This window comes from Rhopalosiphum padi, chromosome 1 (assembly GCF_020882245.1).
Source record: "Rhopalosiphum padi isolate XX-2018 chromosome 1, ASM2088224v1, whole genome shotgun sequence".
Lineage (NCBI taxonomy): Eukaryota > Metazoa > Arthropoda > Insecta > Hemiptera > Aphididae > Rhopalosiphum > Rhopalosiphum padi.
The window spans coordinates 3,754,009-3,777,056 of record NC_083597.1 but is presented as its reverse complement, the minus strand read 5'-3'; the positions used below and the strand labels follow the sequence as shown (position 1 = coordinate 3,777,056).

At 24.6% G+C, this 23,048-nt stretch overlaps 1 protein-coding gene across 1 annotated transcript in view; it reads right to left on the bottom strand.

The window, feature by feature from the left end:
• Positions 1-22,661, bottom strand: part of LOC132917254 (lutropin-choriogonadotropic hormone receptor-like) — a 116,317-nt gene extending 93,656 nt beyond the window's left edge. Inside the window, exon 1 of the mRNA XM_060977901.1 lies at positions 22,385-22,661. The gene's annotated coding sequence lies outside the window, so the exon portion shown is untranslated. The remainder of the gene's footprint in view (positions 1-22,384) is intronic.
• Positions 22,662-23,048: the final 387 nt, after the last annotated feature.

The window sequence follows — 23,048 nt, the reverse complement described above, 5'->3', positions numbered from 1 at the left end:
ATAATTAAAAAAATAAAATACGTACTATTTTTTTTTTTTTTAAGAATTTGAAGTTCAAATTCCACGAAAATTTGTATTTTATGAAATAATTTTTATAGCAAAGGCTTGATAATTTAATACAAGAAGATTCATAAGTTATTCCAACTGAAGCCATAACATACAAATAAATATATAAATACAATTTTGTATAGACATTTTAAGTCATAATTTGGGTGAAATTAGATATTTAAATAAAGAATAACGATTTTAGTTATTTTTTTACTATTAAAAAATATTATTTACGACTAATTGAACTTACAACGTATATTATCATATTATTTTATAGACACAATGACATTTTAAAATGCAATGTTTGTAGCAAAACTTAGTTCAGCTCACTGTATTACTGATTTAGGTAGTATTAGTTACTTTAATAAGAATATACATACATCATCAAATATACTTAGTAATAAAGAACGATAGACCATATCCGCTCAGAATCGTATTTCATATGCAATGATTTCAAATTATGGAATATGCATAATTATTATGATTATATTCATTATAATTTTCTTATTATAATTATTAATAAGAATATACATACATCATCAAATATACTTAGTAATAAAGAACGATAGACCATATCCGCTCAGAATCGTATTTCGTATGCAATGATTTCAAATTATGGAATATGCATTATAGTGACTTACTACTCAATGACGAGGTCTAGATATGACCTAAAGATTCAAATTAAACTTTTGCGTATTCCTTCTACTAAAATAAAATAATATACACTAACATTGTAAAACCAATACAGTGAAACCTCCCTTAACGGACACCTCCGAATAGCGGACACCTCTAAATAACGGACAAAATTACAGCCGCCGAGAGTGTCCGGTATTTAGAGGTTTCACTGTATATTATTTTCTTTGCTAAGAATATAAAATATAATCCTAACGGAAAAGTTTTGTTTGTAATGAAATTGCATAAAATATTCACACAATGTAAATTATTTAACGAAAAACTTAGTTAAATAATAACAAAAAAAATTCCAGTTAAATATCAAGTAAAATACTATGAAAGGTAGTAACCATATACCTTTATATAACTCGAAATCAAAAGAAAATGGCGATAGAAAAAAAAATGGTCAATCTTTTTTGTTTTTTATTCTAGACTTCGTTCAATTTATATATTATATATAATATACATTCCGAATTCCACGATATTCTATTTATAACAATAATAAATAATAACCATAAAATGACGTTTTCTTTATTATCACGGTGGTTATTATTAAGTATTGCTTTTATAAACTAAGAAAAAAATGTTATTTATAATATTAACCTTTCATACAATAATACGAGCTATAACTAATTTTAAACAATATTAATAGCTTTAAAATTCTTTATTATTCAATATAAAATTCTTTATATTCAATAATAAATCGGAATATTTTCAATTTTGAACTATTAATAATTTATTATTCATATTTTGGGTATTATTGTATACCTATTTATAATATAATATTATAACAAAATGTGTATACTATATATGCCATACATTTAATACAGAAACCTTTGTAAAATTTAAGGTAGTCATTCATAAAATGACATATTTCATTGATATAGATCTATATATGGTCCAATTTGTGGCCCGCTGAAGACTTTTTTTTTGGCCCTTCCGAATACATCAATCTATATTTCATAATTTAAAATGGAGGAAAGTAGATAACCGTTCTGTTGTAGGTACAGTAGAAGTCCCAAGAATATACCTAAAGAATATAACAAGTCACTACAATGTAGAGATTAATTAAATTTTTATCCAATGGTAAATCATTGCATACGAAAAATGAATCTGAGTAGAAGTGGTCAGTCAGACATTATTATATATTCATAAATATTTTGATATTAATTATTATGGTAATTTATTTTACTATTACAAATATAGCATTAACTGCAACAAAAAAAAGGCAACAACATCAAATTAATCTAACTGTTTTTAAAATGGCATTGTTTATGTAAAATATAATATATATATATATATATAAGTTTCAAGACCCCACTACAGCGTTACAAATATTTTTGAATTACAATAAAATAACTAAAATCTGTTATTCTTCGTTTTAATATCAAATTTCATTTAAATTTGCACTGTATGTACAATGTATATAAAAAAAAGTAAATTGTTCATTTTTGAAATACAACAAAATTATAAAATCGTTTTATAGGAAATCATTATTTTACGCATGAATATTCAATTTCTTCAGACGCTCATAAAAGTATTTATGGAATTACTTTAAACTTTTTTCTTTAACTTAAGTAAAAAAAATCTTAAAACAAACCTTATTTTAAACTTTCAGGCCTTAGCTACAAAAATTGTACACTATACATTTTTACATTTTTAACTAAAAATATATTAAATAGGCCATTTTAAAATAAAGGTTGAAACACTAATATAGATAATCAAGTGATTATTTTATAAATTAAATTTAGAGTATTACGCCACATTAGTGGAATGTCCAATTTATGAAAAAAGTTACGAAAAGTTAAGATTGAGTGTCCATTCACTCAAAAGTATCTAGTTTATGAAATGTAAAATTAAGTGCTTCCGTCTCGTGGAATGGATAAAACGTCTTTTTGGTAAACAAACCTAAGAATGGATTTCGGAAGATGAATAAAGTTCATGAACTGAATATCCATTTCGTAAACGTAATATCAATTTCACTAAATGGATCCTACTTATAAATTTATGTAATATAATAAACGTGAGGGATTTCATTTTTTTGTATATCACGGTATATGGGATTTTGAACATCAAGAGAGAATATTATACATGTCAGAACGCTATAATAACTTTTAGAATGAAACGCCGACGAAGTCTAAAAATGATTGAAAATGTGCACTTGAAAAAAAAAATGTTGAGCTCCACTCAACGAGAAAGTATGTGAGGACGACACCATGTATTATACAGGCAAAAGTCTGAAAAAGAATGACGAATAAAATTGTTGGATATCTGCAGCGCCACGGTGACTCGTGTAAAAACCACTCGAATTGGTATACCCTTAAACGCACGCACACGTGGTCGAATTCAAATAATGGATTAGGTGTTTCCGAGAAATAGTTATACTAGTAGACGTTTTCTAAATGCATACATGCATCTTAAATATTCACTTTCACGTGAAACACTTATAGTCAATATACGCACAATAATAGGTGGTAGATGTGTATGTTAATATATTGTAATGGCACGATAGAATGTCGATGGAATATTTTCGTAAGAGGACAAAAAAATTCGAAGTGATCAAAAAACGAAAATAATACATACATAAACATATTATTATCTAATATAAATATTATAATATTATTCGGGTGGATTTTCTTCTCTTCTGAGTTAACCGGTTCTTACGTTTAAACAAATTTATATAAGTGCCTACTCGTATATACATCTATACGATTTTTCTTATTTCTATGAGCTATTGTAATTCCTAAGACATAAGTTGCGCCTAAATATTTAACAAAATAATATAATTGTATAAAACACATATTTTTTTTTATAAATATATACAGGTGTAAAAGCTTTTTCAAAATATTTTTTAATAAAGTGTCATTAATTAAAATGCAATATTATATTGTGGGTAGTATCGGATGTCAAAATGATTTTCCATAGTAATTTTGTTGTCATAAATTATTATAGATTATTATGGCAACAGCTTTTTACTTTATATAGGTACTTACGTTTAAACAAAAGCCCGAAACGGTGGATCGAGGGATTGGAATATTACTTTACTATACAGTATACTTGAGTTATATTCTATACGCGTGATACCATACTTTTCTAATTACACTATACGCTAATTGTATAATAGTTTAATACTCGAACACGATCAACTAAAGAAATTAAGAGAATATTATTAAAACACGCCATGTTGGTGAGATCATCGCTGTGTTGGTATTATATTTTAAAAATACTGCACCCAGTGTTTATCATGTTTTCGTACATACGTAGTAAAATAAATGTAATAATATAATCATTTATCAGAGTATACAATTTGATCATAGTCGTACTATACTTATACTTTGTATGTATCAGTGGTGTTACTGAAGCTCAAACAGGGGTGCATAAAATGTATTGATATACAACTCGTTAAGCATATTATAGTGCTTCTCCTGCCACATATTGATTATTGGTTTATTGATTTTTTTTATTTGCTAAACAGCACTATTTATTTGTATTTAATTAAATTCTATTAATTCGCGCACATAAAATTGTAAAATATGCAAAATTAAAACAAAGACCAAACTTCCATACAAATCCAATCATCTGCAAATACGCCATTGAATTGTACCGCAGAGGCTAGAGGATATACGTAAACGTATACATGCTTACAAATCGTTCCATGAGAAATGTATCACGGCAAACGTGTATGGATATTATAAAATATAGCTGACCACCATTGTACATAACCGTGTCCGATTTCCGCTTTTATCTGCGCCCGATAAATATAATATAAGTACGCAGTAATGCACTTGGTATGATATTCGCGAGCTTTCGGCATTTCAAACACAAAACGATTTATTATGTGGTTAGGAATCACAGTGATTTATACGCTTTTTGAATTTTTTTTTTTTCATGATTTGTGCACCATGATTTGTCAATTTAAAATCTCAAACGGCATATAGGACATTTTTCTTATATTTATAATAATGGATGTCAAAAAAATATTTCTTACGGATATTATCTTTTATTAATTTTCTTTTACTCAACAAAAAAAGTGTAAAACACTTTATTATAACCTACAGAAATATTTTGTATGCTGTAAATAGTCTATGTCAAACTATTTAAAAAAAAATTTTAATGATCTTAATAATCAAATTAAAAAAATACTCGAGACACCGTTAATCACTTTTTATGAAGATGAACAGTACATAATTATAACAAAAAGTATAAGACTAGTAATTAATAGAATCAATTTATTTTATAGTAGGATAAAATACACAAAAATTACTTCAAAATTCAATAATTTTACATGATTTGTCATTTGTCTATAATATATTTTCACTTTATGACACTTTAATAATAATAGAAAAAAATCATGATGAATCGAAACCAATATTGAGTTTTTAAATTTAAATCTCCAGTATAATCAAATTCGATATAATTAAAAGTTCCCGCTAAATACCAATATAACTTATTATTTAGGCCCTAAAACTACCTATTCAATTTTATTTTTACTTTTGAAAGATTAAAATGTTTTTTAATCATTTATCTAAACATTATTTTTATATTAATATATACAAAAAAATCATAATAAATTATATTAATAAGTAAAGACTTGTTTACCATAAAACTAAAATAATTTTAAATTTTAATATTACACCATCATCATTCGCAATGATTTAAATTCACCTTTGTTTTTTTGTTATTTTTGTATTTACCTTTCCAGATTTCAATATTTATCTTTTATATGTTTATTTATTTATTAAATGATTGGATACCGCATCCAATATTGTTGTACGTTTATGTATTTAAGCTTATTTATCACATTTTTATCATATTATTACTTTATTAAATAGGTAAGTATATAATAACTAATAATATAAATATCATTTTTTTTTTTATTTTAGTATAATTTTCTTTTGTTACTAAAAGTGACAAAAAAATAATATTCACAAAAGTTCGTTGACATTTGTTTGGGATAATATAATACATACTCGTAGAATACTGAATACTTATAAAGTATAAATATAGACAAGATTTTAATAACTAAAAACGTAACTACTTTTGTTTCCGGTTCAGTAATACAAACAGCATAATATGAACAAAATATAATTATTACAAGGTATTTTTTTCTTAAGGTTTTTAAACTTGAATTCATTTCTTCGATTGGTAATCTTAAACTCGTAATTAAAATTGTAAATCAAATTAAAACTCTGATGTTTAAGTTTGTTTCATTTTACAAAGATAATTTCAAAGGAACATGATTGATTTGAAGTTGAACAAAACACTTTGAAAAATAAATTTATAAAATGATCAGCAGACCGATTAATTATAATAATGAATCATTTGAAATAAGACATATGTTCAATCAATATGATTTAACGAGCGATATTAATTTGAGTAATTAAATTTGACAATAATAGTTTTATTAGTACACAACTGTATACGCTATAGATATACTGAAATATTATGAGATAAAAACAATCTTTACAGTTCGTACTGTTTTTATAGGCAACTATATATCTAATTGATAATTTAAGGAAACACAAAAAAATTCCCCGTACTCTTTCCAATTATTAGGGAATTATAAAAAGAACAGCAAAAAAATACAAAAATGTACGCAAAACCAATTTTTGGCAAAATTTGATTTTTTTGTTATAATTCTAAAATAAATAACCGTTGAAATGTAGACAGGTACAATATTTTCCAAAACTTTATAATATCGTTTTTTTAAAGAGTGTATTATGTTCAAAATAATGTAAAATATTTTGATCTATTAGTAGGTATAAACAATTCACTCGATAGACAATGATTAGGTTTACTCGAAATAAACGAGTACCTATTATGGACTAAATGCGATTTCTCCGATATTTTTAATACGATTGTATTTATAAAATCCAATAATAATATAGGTAGAAAATTGTGTATCTAATTCAATACTATATTTGTAACTCTAGTATAAAAATACAGAAGGTAAGAAAAGACACCGCGTATTACATAATACCGTTGTACCTATATATTGTATACATAATGGTTTTTAATAAAATTAAACAAAAGAAACGAACATAAAAATATGGATAAAAAAAAACAAAATAATCATTAACCAATTTAAAATAAATATGAAAATTTTAATGGTCTAGAAGAACTATTCAACTCGAGCACTAGAACCTTGAATAAATAATTAAAACCCAAAACCACTATTGTTCTTAGTAAAAAAGTTTAAAAAACCGCATATCATGCACCAATTCAATTGGAATTCAAAAACCCAATACAAAGGTATGTATTTAATGTTCTTATTTGAAGTATACAACATTAATTACTGAATTAAGCATCTATAATTTTAATTTTAATTTATATTTTGAGCTAAGCAGCCATTATAAGCTTAGAATATTTTTTTTATTCTTCCTTTTTATATGAAAGGTTTTAAATAATATAATGGTATGTACTTAAATTTTACTTAAATTTTGTTTAAGAAGTATTTATTTTACGATCAAGTATGTATAAACGAAATCATGGGATCAGGAGTCAGGGCAAGTAATTAGTCTTAGAAAATATATAGACGAAAAATGTAATATATTTTTATTTTTATAAAAAAATAACTTAATTTCTTCATAGTCAATGGATGTCGTTTTTTATTTATATGAGTAAGTGATTGCCGCTGAATAATTTATTTGAATTCAGTATTATATCTTATGAAATCAATCGTCACAACATGAATAAGTAATTAAAAAACAATTTTTATGTGTATGGCAATCGAAATTCAAACAAGTATTCACTGAGTTATTAAAATGTATGTGCTAAGGGTAATAGTCCACGATGGTAGGATTTAATGATTTAAGGTATGACGACTAATTGGCTTAATAATTATAGTATTAATATAAATATAAATATTTTAGAATTTTATGTTTGTAAAAATAGTCCAAGTATAAGTACTAAATTTAATATTACATATCTGTAATACATAATATAAAAGCATTGAGTATTATGATTGCCTACCTATAATATTAAGTATAAATAAAGTTTAATAGGTACCTCTATTTATTTATTAACTATTTATTCAAATTGTAATTCAAAAAAAGTGATTTGTTTAAAAATGTATAGTGTAAGAGAGTGATTCTATTTGAAATAAGCTATATAAGTGACTCTGCAGCTATATCGGAGGCACAACGGAGAGCCATTGAATTAGTCATAATAATGCATGCGTTAAATATAAATTCAATAATAAATTATTGCATACGATAAATGATATGAAAAGTACTGAGAAATTTTACTTGAGTTTGTGCGTGCCCCTCCCTTTCAAATAATATAAAAAATCTAAGTTTCTGAAAGTATAATTTAAATTTTTAAGTATACTTAAAACAATTAAAACAAAATAAAATTTGATTAAATGCGTTATTAGAATAAAAAAAGACCATACTGATATATCATTGAATCCCTTTTTATATTATTGAAAAATATGTATAAATAGATGCTCGACAAAAACTAAATTATTAAGAAACTGTTTGATCACTGTCAACACTCAAAAGATACCTATTAAACGTTACACGTATATGACATTAATAAAATCCATATTCAATGATTTTTATTTTAATACGTTGTAATATTGTTTTCATTTCCTTATTGTATTTCAAATCGACATCACATATAGCTGATATATTTAATAAATTATTCGAATGATTGATCGTTCAAAAAAGTTAAAATTATTATATGGCTATTCTTTAATCCTTACACTTTTCAGTATTATGTTTCTAAAGTTGATGATCATTATTTTATTTTTTTAAATTAAATAAAATCATTGTACTTATTAAGAATGCCATACTTGTAGAAGACATGTGTTTTTTATTTTAAATGTATTTATCAAAGATACTTTGCATTTATTTTAGTTGATGAAAATCACTCAATAATAGAATAATATTTTATATAATCACCATTGGCCATTATAAAGTCAATGTCCAAATGTGCTTAATACACAATTTATTATTTTCTTATTACAAAGTACTAAATCCTATTACAATTTATTTAATTAGACTTTTTCTCTCGATGATTTTCATGATTTTTCTTGTCAGTAAAAAATAATAATAAGATAATATATCTTACATAACTAATGAGTTGTCACAAGTTCTTAACTTTTTATATGGTATACAATCATTATTGTTTAAATAATCGAATCATCAAACAAATAACAATATTCTATTTGATACAAATTTATACTATAAAGAAAAATTAAAAAACATACACAGCACTTTCCTTTTTCAGTATAGATCAAAGTTGTAACTTTATATAGTATATTATTTTTATTTTTAAATATTTACATTTGATAAACATTCTAAAAGGGACTATAATATGTATACAGTTTAAAGTTTAAACCAATAAATATATGATATAATATTTTTAAAAATTTAAGATTTCATAAAAACAAGTTATTTTTAATAATTGTTTAAATTAATTATAAGTACTGTGTTTTAATGAAAAAAATACATCACAAATTAAAAATGAATCATAAATATGTTGTCTTAAAAATTAATAAATTTCAACTCAAATAAATTTAAAATTATTATAAAAAGATGAATGAAAAAAAAGTCAAGTTTCCATAAGATATTTTATTTTAATAACTACACAATATAGACGGTAATTTTCTAATTTTAACTATGCTTTTAAAATTTTTAAAATTTTCAAAAATGATATTCATAAAATTCTTGAACTTTAGGTCTATATCGAATGTAAACCATCTTTTTATCCTTGATATTATAATTCATTAATCATTATATTAAAATACACCTATTCCTCACATCTCTTAGGTTAGGTGACTTAGTTATAAAATAAAAACAATATAATAGCAATAGTTTTCATGACAAATTTCCGTGATTGAAAAATAATTGCAATTAAGTGAATTTACTAACATAAATAAAAATTATTTTAAATTTAAATTCTATATCAGTTTATCATTAATTATTTATTGAATAAATCGTTAATATCGTACCTACCTATAACTTCGATCTTTTGTACATTTTGGTAGTACAATATAAGTTTTATAACATACTTTCACTGATCATATTCATAAATAAAACAACAATACACACTTTTCACCAAACACAATATTATTATAATAATATTATACAAACCATCCTTATACATAAATATGCGTTTCAGAATAAGAAAGTGTATAATATGAATGTGACATCAACTTAAATTATGTAAAAATAAAAATTACTTACGACTAGAAATAAATTACACAGTAAATATGACATAAATTATTAAAATAATAAAGTTATTTTTTAATCAAAATAACATCCCCACAAAATTACCAAAACCATTTGAATATTTAGATATCTAGGATATCTTCTGCGCAACTTTCTCACATTATAATTTAACTTAATGTCAGCTACATCACTACATAATATTGTATTAAAATAAAAAAAGAACACAAAATAATAATATTTGCATTTTAATTTGTGTATAACATTTTATAAATATAGTGTCATGGCATTAGGTATAACTCATATTATAATATTTTATTGAAACCAAAACTATTTCGTTTTCGCACGAAATAAAATAAATAACGAGCACGAAAATGCCGCACTTAAGCTTTAAATCTGTACGGTTAATTATACACAACGCACTGTTAAAATATTATAAAATGTAACAATAAATGTACTAAAAAAATTCTAACGGTAAAAGTTTCCATTTAAAACGTTACACCAACAAGCCTAACGTCTATGAAACCGTATATCGTCTAAGTGTGCATATCTAACGTTTTGAAATATTCTGCAAAATGCCTATATTGTTTAAACAAAAGGATAATAATAGTCGAGCGAAATTTCGCAGCCAATAAAATGCACAAAACTGCCTTAGTCCTTCGTCGATACAGGTAAATCTCGTAACACACATAAAAGCGTACTGCACCGCGAGAATATATATTATTTTCATTTGACGGTTACTCGTGAGTACCTTTATTACGGATAGGTGCTGTATATATAGTGTAGACTGCGCGCGATTGTGCCGCATCGTCGTCTGGATTTTTCAAAGATATCGTATTATTATGTTTCACACCGTCGTCAGCTTCTCTCGTATAATAACATAACCATATTATAACAAATAATTATATTGTCCGCGTTTTTCTCGTCGAATTATTATATTATCATGTCGCGATAACGCAACCCATAATGGAATACGTTTGACTGTGTGCGGCGTAAGTACTCGACAGAATACGCTACACCGTATACACCCGGTTTAATGTTCCCCCCCGCACAAGGTATAACTATAGATAATATTATACAGGTACCTGCGCGCCGTGTGCATGTAGACCGCGTTGAGATCTTTTATTTTTCGTATTCTGTCGCAACCTTCGAATGGCTTTAACGAGTATTATATCATGTATTATGTAGAACACACCAAAGCATAATATAATAGATACAAGCCATTTCTTTTATACAAATATTATGAACAATACATTTTTTTGTTCGACGGGTTTTCGGTCGGTTTTCACTCCCGTATACACTAACCCGTTGACTTTGCACTCTGTGCGCTATGACGGTAATTTATTTACAATATAATACTTAGTCACTACTGCAGCTTGTCGATATCCCAGCACATACAACGCATAAGTACTTATTATATAAATATACGAAGTACATATTATTGTGACAAAAAATAGTCTCAATTAATTACAGTATTGTTGATCGATAATATTTTTATTTAATAAACATTCAACAATTGTTTTTAATTTAATAACCGTACAGTAGGTACACGTTTACCCGTTATTTTTGTTTATGCGATAAAAATGTACGTTTTTAAAACAAACACTATCCAGTGTGAGGTCATTAAAAAAATGCAAAAGTAAAAACAGTTTTGGCGACAAACGACAAACATAAAAAAAACAGTTATAAAACACTACGATATAGATAAGTACCGAAACTATAATATAATAATATATTATATTAAGAAAATAAAACCCTTTTAGTAATATTATTTAGCTCTTATAAATCATAAATAAATTGTTTAACTTTCTTCATTCGCACTGTTTGTCTAATGTTTATATCGCATGATCGTAATACCTATACCTATAACACTAAATAATGGTTATTATTATTTTTTTTACCAATTATTTGTAAAATTTTACAGTATAAACCACGCAGAACGTATTTTTAGCTTGTATAGTATGATGTAATGAAACGCCTTTACACGGTCCAAGACTCACATCTTTGTATGACAGCTGCGAAAAATATCAAATCATCGTATACAAATATTTGTATATCAAAAACTTCTACATAAACAGATTCGGTCTTGAAGAGTTCAGTAAATAAATACGTGCGTTTAAAAGTTATTTTCAATATTATTTTAAATTTATATTTGTATTACTGTAATTAAACAATTATTGGAAGGAAAACATGTTTAAATACTAATTTCACTTTTGTACTCGAATATTATACTTTTTTTAAATGTATTCCATAAGTACTTTTCACAAATGTAGATTTTACAATATGCAATAAAGCAATTATTTAAAAGTACGACTATAACTCTTTCGTCGTTAATTTCTCATCCTTTTCATTTGGGTACCTGCAATGCGTATGGCAATGGCATATTATCGGCCCGCGTACGCAGAGATAATATAGCGAGATACCTCTCTCCATCATTCTCTTTGATCACATGGTACTTATTATTTTAAATCCTGCATGTCGGCCGTTTTGGTGATCTGCCAAACACATTTTGTTGCCCAACCGAAAGCTAGTTTCGAATATATATGAATATAAACACCACCGGAGAAAAAAATATATCATGATATTTACATGGAACATATAGGTAATGCAATAACATTTTATCTCGTATCCGGAGTTTTTATAATTTCGACTACAATTCTTTACTATACCCAAATGGATTATTCAACTGAGATGACGCGATCGTTAATACATCAATCAGCCACAACATGAGTACGTTTGAATAGTTTAAACCGGCGCAAACAATAGTGTATGAATTCAGAATTTATGTACTATCTGTTGAACAAAATAAATAGATGATCCTACTTGTATTAGTTATATTATTTATGAATCTAACATTTTAAAACCATTAGTGAAGTTGTATTAAACATGTACAAGATATACTTATAATTCTTAAAAATGTATTAAGCGTGTTGTATAATTTTATATTAAACATTTCAGTGAAAAAATAGTTTAAACAACACTTATGGTTTTTTTATGACACACAGTAATTTACAATTGTTTGTCACTTATATCACAATTCACAAGCATGATTTAAATTAATTTATATAAAATGTACTCTGTCAGTTCCATTTTAATTATTGTCACAACTACTATACTGTTCAAATATTACAATTTCTAAACCACAAGTCACTAAAAAAAAATGGCCTCCCAATCGAGAAACGCTGACAGAAACAAAAATGTACAAACAAAATGCCTTTTATTTATGGTGTTAGAATTTGAAATAAAACATTTAAAATATAAACATGTTTAACAAAATTATAAATTAATATTATGAAAAATAAAAATAAAATAGAAATACATTAAAAAATATGGACACAAATTTCGTAAAATTCTATTTATTTATTTTTAAATTAAGATACTTATAGTTTTTATGGTTATAAATATTAAAATGTGTTATTCGTATATAATTTAGATTTAAGAATAATTTACATATGTTTTTACCTATTCGGCTATTCATATCATTGAAACTTAAAATAATAAATCGTATATATGAGACTCATCAAACAAAATGCTTTTTATTATCTACCCTGCAATGTTTGAAATCCCATAAATAATTTTTCTCATCGCGCTACAAACATACGTGTCTAAATATAATAAGCCTTTTTAAGACTTAATTGTTACCATATCAACTACACTGGATGCAACGAAGCAGCAATGTCCAATCTTTATCACTAAACTTTATATGAAAAAATAAGCTACACATTTTAAATTGTGTTAAAATAACTTAAAATCATAAAATGTAACAAGTAGACTATTTTTAGTAAAAAAAAAATCAAACAACATTTTTGGAAGTAATATACATTAATAAGTACATTATAATATTTTAGGTACCACTATGATACCTATTATACATTTAGAAATACAATTTCACAAAAATTAAGACCGATAGAATACGGGACAAGAAAAATTAACCTTTTTTCAGTGTTATGATGAGATTTGACTGCCAAACGTCTGTTGGCAATTATGAATCTTCAAAATTAAACTAAATTATGCATAACAAAAAAAAAAACCATATTCGATTAAATTAAAGTATTAACACTCAGATAAACCATAAATTTAACAGCTAAAATTTATTTAATTTCGGCATTTTCATATAATATATTAATGTTATAATGTAAATATGCGACGCAAAAATTGAAACGATTGTTTCTGACGAAGTAGGTACCTTCACTTGGAGGTCTCTTCACTTTGTGTTTCCTGTGATGTGTAAATATTATATCAATTAAGTTTACTGTTCTATTATTTCAACAGACTGCCTAATACAAAATTATGTTTAAAAAAATACATATTCCTTTATTCGATATTGAACGATTTATAATTAAAATATCTAGATCATTTTGTTTACGTTATTTTACGGACTGAAAAAATGTTATTATTTCAAGCACATTTCAAAGTTAAGATAAAAAAAATATATCTTATTGACTTTAACAAACGACAAATGAATCGATTTTTGGTTCTATAAATATTGAAGAACCATATGATATTTTCTTTGTCCTTAATATAATGTAAATAGTTGTAAAAAAATATTTTTAAAAAATATCTTATTTTAAAGTCCTTTACAACCAATAATGAAGAACTGATAGTAAAATATTTCATACACAGTCTTTTTTAAATATAATGGTATTATTAATTTTAAATTCTTTTCTTTAAACAAGTCTATAAATGATAAATGTTTAAGTAAAAAAATCATAAATATAATATTACATCGAATTAAATTAACTACATTTTTGTCTTATTTTATTCACGTTCTAGTTATTAGAAGGTTAAATTAAAGATGAAATAAATTTATTACATGAATATAAGTAAGTATCTTTATATTATTTAAGTACATTTAAAATTTCTTATTACTATGTTGAACATTTGTATATAAATGTGACGTCCTCTTAAGTGCAATTATTTTCACGATAAAATATTGACTGACATTTAAAGAGAATATTTTTGGTAAAAAAACATTATAATTACATAGGTATTTTTTATTAAGAGCCGAAAGTTTAGTATCTGTTATAAGTATATTCGTTTTACAGTTTTACTTATTAACAGTAAGGTATTAAACAAATAACACAGTACCTATGTAAATACCGTGTTTCTCTCAAACTACATGGTTACTTCAAAACAAAAAAAAAGGTATTTATGATTCAAACATGATATTATGTATAAAAAAAATATATGGTTTCGTACGCTTTTTTTAGTATCTATAAATTCCTCCAATACGATTTTTCTTCACTTTCACTACTGCCAATAATAGCTATTACTATATTAGACGGTACATTTTATCGTTAACTTTTGAGTTCTTAGTACCTAATAGATAATATAAAATATGGTGAATTGTATATTTAATAAAAAAAAAAATTACAACAATTTAAAAAAATAATAATATTATTAATAATATTTGATAGGTTAATAAAGAATACAAAAAAGGGTCTACTGACATAATGTATGTGAATATAAACAAATAATAACAATAATGTATATTTTACAGACGATTTTTTTTCCCAAATACTATTTAACTTAATAACTAAGTTTCCTCTTTCATCGTCTTTTTTAAGCAACAGCTTGTGTTGGAGGTATGAAGTTCTTATATTAGAAGAAAAATAAAAATAATATAGATATTTATTAATCATAAAATGATGTATTAAGATATGAGTTTAAGATACCTAGTCGATATTATTATCAAAGTAATTTCAAAATATATCTAATATGTATATATATTATATAATCTAAATTATTATACATATTGCGTTACACTAATCACGACTAGAATTTATTATTACAATAAACTATAACCTATACAAGATGTACTTATTTATACTTTTTTTGATTATTCCCAATCAAAAATAATTCGTTTTATTTTAAATTATCGCGCTCCAGTTGTAATATCCATTAACGAAACGACACCAATCTTAATGATTTGTATTTGCGTTAATTGCATTATCCTGATTTCAAATACCAATAAGAAATTGATTGTGTACTTTTGTGTCTCTGAGATAATGTACACAAAATAAATGTTTCTTCTTCAGTACCAGCCAGCCCGGGTACTTACAATTATGTGAGCTTGTTTATTTAAATGTATTAATGATTTTACTATACGTCATAATGTGTGTAGACAAATACTCAAAGTTCAAAGATATAAATTATTCATGATAGAATATTAAAAATAAATGTTTTTGTTGTAAAAAAAAAAAAAAAAAAACCCCATAAAACGATACTATACAAACATTCGAATTTCCATTCTTTTGTCTTTTATTATAATATTTATTTTGTGGATTTAAGCAGCACGAGAAATCCGAAATCCGTAAATAATACAGTAAACCATTTTTTCATCTTGATAAGTGTGTATAAATTGTATGTATTACTTCAAACCCCAGATCCACTAATTTATCATAGTTTAAAATTTGTACGTACAAAATGAACTCAATTCATCGGAATAAGTTTATTATATCTACAATAGAACAGTGTTGTATAATAATATTATTATTCTATCGAAGTACCTATCTGCAGATTTGTTTTTTAATCATAAAACTCGCATTATGTCAAAACATACAATATATAAATAAAAATTAAATAAACTTTTAGTTAATCTTCAGTGCGCACAGGACAATGTATTCCGATTTAAATATTTTGTTAATATAAAAATAATTATTTAATGTATTCAAGAAGGTTAAAATGATCATCCTCGTTATTGTGTTTTAAAGTAATAACAACCACTGTTTTTCAACAGAAATCTCTTCTTTATTTTACAATTATGATTCAGAAAATGTTTACGTTTCATATTTTAACAATCACCGAGTTTTGTATTTACATTATATTGTAGAGGAAAGCAAAGCATAGGAGTCCTTTATGTATATATATATATATATATATATATTATATATATAAAATCTATTATAGTTATACCTCATGCATTCCAACTCTTGAATATTGGCAAAGGAGGCAAGTAGGCGGACATGGTTGGCTTAAAAAAAATACGTACCCTCAACTTTTCTTTTTTAAAGTCAACTTAAGGTGGATATTACTCCTTCCAATAGTATTTTAAAACTTTTTGAATCAATAAAATTGTTATTTTCAGCAATTGCCTAGTTTTTAATGTTTAAAAATTAAGAACTTTCTATAATATTTCATAAATATACTGAAACGAATAAAAAATGGGAACTTATCCAATGTTAAAAGAACTAAGTTTGTGAGATACTTCACTACTTAAGATATGAATAGCTCTTGGGAGAGACGTAATTCGATTACCGATGTTCTATATTCATCGACAAAATGAAAATGTTAATATTTTATCAAAGTTTACATTAGTTTGTTTAAAGGTAATGTTCTTATTTATCTATGTAATCACATCTTCGGAATATAGTGCCAAAAATCACTAAAAGTTAAACTTCTATTTTAACGATTGATAAAGAATATTTAATCAGACATTTAAAAATGGTTTGGACCATTATTGTTTATTACGCAGTGGAACTATCTAAGTTATTTTATATTGTATTTTACGATTAAGTTATTAAAGTATTTAATTTTTTTAAATTGCTTAGTTATTTATAACTATTAATAACTTTCATAAAAATCAAAATATTTTAAAATCGTCTAACAAAACATGGATAATGGTATTTATTATAATATTGTTGTAATGGATCCTAATACAATAACTTTAACAGTTACAATCAGTGGAATATGGAGAGAAATTTGAACAATATTGCAGCACAATTGAAGACAGGAAAAAAATTATCTTGGGTGCCCTCTGAACTTGAATATTTTAACTATGTAAATATTTATTTTGTACTGACTTGCTGTACAAAAGGAGAGAAAAATTATTAACGAATAAATAAAAGTTATACCTCGTTGTATAAACTATGAAGTAATTTAATTATAACCGAAAACTATATCATTTAATTTTAATTTTTCTATATAGTTTAAGATTGTAAACCTGAATATATTAATTTAGTTTTAAAAATTATAACGAAACTATTTCATATTTTGGACTTTATATCTTATAAAATCTATTCAAAATCATTGTTCGTAAAAATATTTTGTCCAAATATAATAAGCTCAATATATATATAAATTTATAATAAAACAAAAAAACTTGAACAGTAATTTACCTATATAAATGTTAAATGCCTATAATGTAACTAATTCAATTATTGTTTTCATCAATAATTTAATTTATTTAATCACAATAAATGTAAATATATTTCATTTCAATGTAATGAATAATCTAGTATATATATATATATTTATAGGTATGTACTTTTTCGAGTAGTGAAAGCTATAGATACTCCCATTATACCATATTATACTAATACTAGGAAATCGTCAATGTTTTTTATACATATTTAAAATTAAAATTACCATAGTTCTATTTTATTAATTTTTTTTTTTTTATTAAAAATATGCTTGAGAAAGTTTTTACATAAAAATATTAAATGTTTAACATTTTTACATTGTTTGCCATTAAAACTTTTTAACGAAATCGTATGATATCAATTTCAAGATAACGCCTCATAAGTATAGTAAGTTAACAATAACGTAAAAGCACTTTTTATGTATATATAATGTATTATATTCATAACTATCAATAAATAATTTATTTTCTCAGTCCCATCTAATTTATTCCTCCCTAAATACAATATTATTTATATGATTAATACCTAATAATTAATATTTGTGCAAGCATAAAATATAAATGCCTTTCACCATTTATTTTGATTTCAGAAGTATTTCAGTAGTCTTTTCGATCATAAAAATATTTTATTATTTATATACCAATAATAATGTACTTACTTAAAGTACATCTTTACGTGTAATTTTTATAAATGTAATTTTCTGTTGACATATTAAATTGCATAATATTTCAGATTGATTTGATACATTATCATCTACAACCATAATCATTGTGAATTGCGATTGACGTCATTTTATGTTGTACTTTATAAGCTTTAATAATTGTATTAGGTATTTTAATCTATTCTCAATACTGTTCAAAAGTTAATTTTTTTATCGTGTATTAAATTATAAAATCCAACTATATATTAGTTTATAATATTCTATATTTTTAAATCATTAATCCTATTATAATTGTTATTATTATGTTTAATAATGAACCACGGCTTCGGCCTTTTATACTAAACACCGTACAATTACACGTGGAATCTGATAGTAATGAATAAAAATAAGCTCACCATTTGATAATTTCCTTTTTGCAATGAATAAGATGTTGCAAGAAGTTTAAGATAAGGTCCAGTTTGAGTACAAAATAAATTATACCATATTGTATGGACTTGACCTACGAATCAGTGATGTACCACATATGATAATTTTAAATCATTATAAATCCAAATAAATGTTTATAGCCAGATTATGTACATACCAGATTTTAAAATAATTGTTTGAACGAAATTAGAACTAAATTAAATCAGATGAGAATGCTTTTGAATAGTTTAACGTGTTTTCATTTAATATTAGAATCATTTAAAATCTTCTTTATTTATTTTATAATTGTAGTAAAATTTCTATTGGTTGTCAAAATTACTCAAAACACAATAAATCATATTTGTTAGATTGGTTACATTTTCACACGTCTACTTGTTTGTGAACATTATATATACTATATAGGTACAATGTATAAAATATGCTCAAGCCGTAGATAAATAATAGGAACAAACAGTGTATCTCCTCTCGCGATTACTAACACGTTTTTTTTTTATTATTTCATATGGCAACTAACACGTTGAAGCACCGATACCAATAATCTTAAATAAAAACTTTAAGTAGGTACTCTGTGAACACATTTCAGTTACCTATGACTATAGGCCATAGCTGGCGTATCTAATTTAATCATCGTGTTTAATGTGCGCACAGTGTAAAACAAATGTGCCATCTATAATAAGCAAATATTTTACTATACATTATAAACGAAAAACGTGCGTAGAATAATAACGAAAATATTGTAAAAAAAAAAAATGAATAAATTAATTAACGAAAATAACAGAAGACGATTAGACGACAGAAAGACAGGATATAAAAATTATATCTTGAAAAGATTATTAAGGTATTTAACAAAACATAAATGTATACAACTAATGTTAATTTTGTACGAAAACTATTAATTTTATATGGATACTTGCATCCCGTAATATTTTTAATCGTTCCGTTAGAAGAAATAAATGGTGTTGGTCATTGCTGAATATGAAACTGAAAACCCATCATCGTATAGGAGTATAGGACACATTATATATATTATACGCGCTGCAGCTGTACAATAATAACGCTAATCCATTCCGTTAGGTTTAGATAAAAATTAACGACACTATTTACCAAATATACTGTTTTAAGAATCGTCTAATGATAACGGTCGATATAATAATTTTATCCTCCTTCTAGACGTTACCTAATGTGTACTTCCGACACATATCTCGTGTTCAATGAACTTTGGAATTTTATGTGTATGGTACATTATGATAGTGAACAAAGCATCGAGAAAAATGAAGGGTACAACGAAGTAAAAGAAGAACCAACATCAATTATATATATATATATATATATATATATATATATATATTTAAACATTATCTTTGCAGCTCGGTGTAACGGTTTCTTGCCAAAAATTGTATGTTTAAAAATGTATCTTAAACATTTAACTGATTAGATGACCATTATAATGTACATAAAAAATAAATCAATGATGAAAAGTTTCACTTTTTACTTTTGTAGCAAAAATCACTTTTATTAATGTGGTTAAAATGCGATAATTGCTTTTATGTGTTTAATCAGTATTTGAAATTACACTATTAAGTAAATACAAAATGAACAAAACCACCCAACGTGATTAAAAACTATATTGTGGTTTGGTGTTTAATAAATTATATTAGAAAAGTTAATGAAAAGAAGTTGTACGAAAATGCCTATGAACTTATGGATGGTTAGGTTATGATCGCAAACTTGCAAATATTTAATTTACTTTGATATATTATATCATTAAATAGTTACAAAGAGTTATTAAATACACATTTAAACATTTTAAATCCCTAAATGTTCAAATGTCTTTAAAAACAAATACTATTATTCAAAAATACTTTTTTGAATATGTTCGAGGACATTTTGAAATAAAAATACTTAAAGAAAAGTAAAAGATCTTTGAGCATTTAACAGCTTCAAAAAAAAGTTTATCAAAACATATAAATAAAATACCCGCGTATATGTATATTAAATAATAGCTTTTGCACTCTGCTTAAAATATAATACAATAAAAAATTAATTTATATAATAAATTATTTAACAATGATAACTAGAAAAAATAGTACATTAAACTAATGACAGTTATTTCAAATTTAACTATAGGTTTAAATCCATATGAACAAATATAGATTTAAAGAAAAATGTGTGCGTTTTGTAAAAAAAAAAAAAACGACAGGTACAAATTTACTGTAAATATGATCTATTTAGGTATTCATTTATCTATATCTCAGTGATTTACCGATAAAATTAAAATAGAAGTAATGGATAAAATATTTATATATATATATATTATAATATAACTTAATAATGATCAATATAATAATATATTTACATTACTGAAACAATAGAAACCATACTTTACAGAATGATGAAAATAACTTTAATAACTTATGAGTTATAATTATTAATTTTTCTTTCAAATTATATCAATAATTTATTTTAAGTAAATTTATGAAATTGTATGCAAAATAGAAATTATGTGTCTCTTTGCCCACCGTTCAGCATGATGTACCCGCGTTTCAGGAAGTGACAATAAAATAGGCCAACATAGTCTACAAAAAGAAGTTACCATACTATTATACCTACATAGAAACCAATAAAATAGATACTTTAGTATTATTTGCATAACTTATTATTCCGTGTTTATCTATTTTAATTAATATTATTTATTAACAGTTAACATCAATATGTTTTTTAAATCATCAAATTTGTAAGTTAACTACATTATTTCATAAAATAATATAACTTTATCGTAAAATTTAAAAATACTATAAGAAACAATTCATTTTTTAAATAATAAATTATTAATCAGCAATAAACTAGAGATTATAAACAAATAATAAGTACCTACAATATATATGTCGTGTTATAATATTATGACGTAATCAATGGTAATTATTTGTTAAATAAATCATTCAAATATAAATTAATTTAATGTCAATTAGTAAACTTAATAATACTTAAAAAGTATAATTTTTAAACCATTATTAATTTTTTTTCTATGTATATAAATCTTAGTTTAGTTTTCTGTTTACTAACTTTACAAATGAAAAAATGATATGTTAAAAATGTATTTTATACAGACGTGATAATATGTTTGTATATAGATTCTTAACACAAATATAATATTCATGTCCGGGTTCGATAAATTAATAACCATTGCAATCGATAATGAATAGGATAATATCAATAGTTAAATTACCGCATATTATTACATTTGAATTTAAAAGCTAACATACCTGTATGTGTTTATATTGCACGATCAATTTGAAATTATTATCTCGCTTTTATTTTTGTTTTAATTTCGGGTTTTTTTTACTTGTCTTAACATTTTCACGGGACGTTTGAAAGACAATCATATTGAAATTAAAAAAAAAAATTGTGATAGATTTTGTATCAATAATGAATATACAGTTTTCGCTTGCCGGAAATAAATAGAAATATTACGACATGACTCGTATAAAATCACGTAAATTATATCGTTGTATACGACGCGACGTGTTAGTCGTTCCAAGCGCGTGGCACGACTGACGAATTTTGACTAACAACGCGCCTCCCTTGAGCTTCAACACGCTTGCGGCTCTATCTGGCGAATCCTAAAGTTTCTTTGAATCATAGTCGTACATGCGTCTGGCTGATTGAAATGAGTTTTAAATGGTTTAAATGTTCGATTGAAAATTTATATTTTACGGCATTAAAATGTTGACATATTTCCTAGATTTTAAAATGTTTGTATAGTCTACTTTATGCATATATTACTTGAACACAAACATTTAAAATACATAACAAATTTATAGCAAACTCATATTATGTAATAAAAGTAAAACTTTTCTTGAATCAAATACTTTGATCTTTTTATCTTCTATAAATATAAACCAGCTAAAAACGTTGTTTAATTATTAT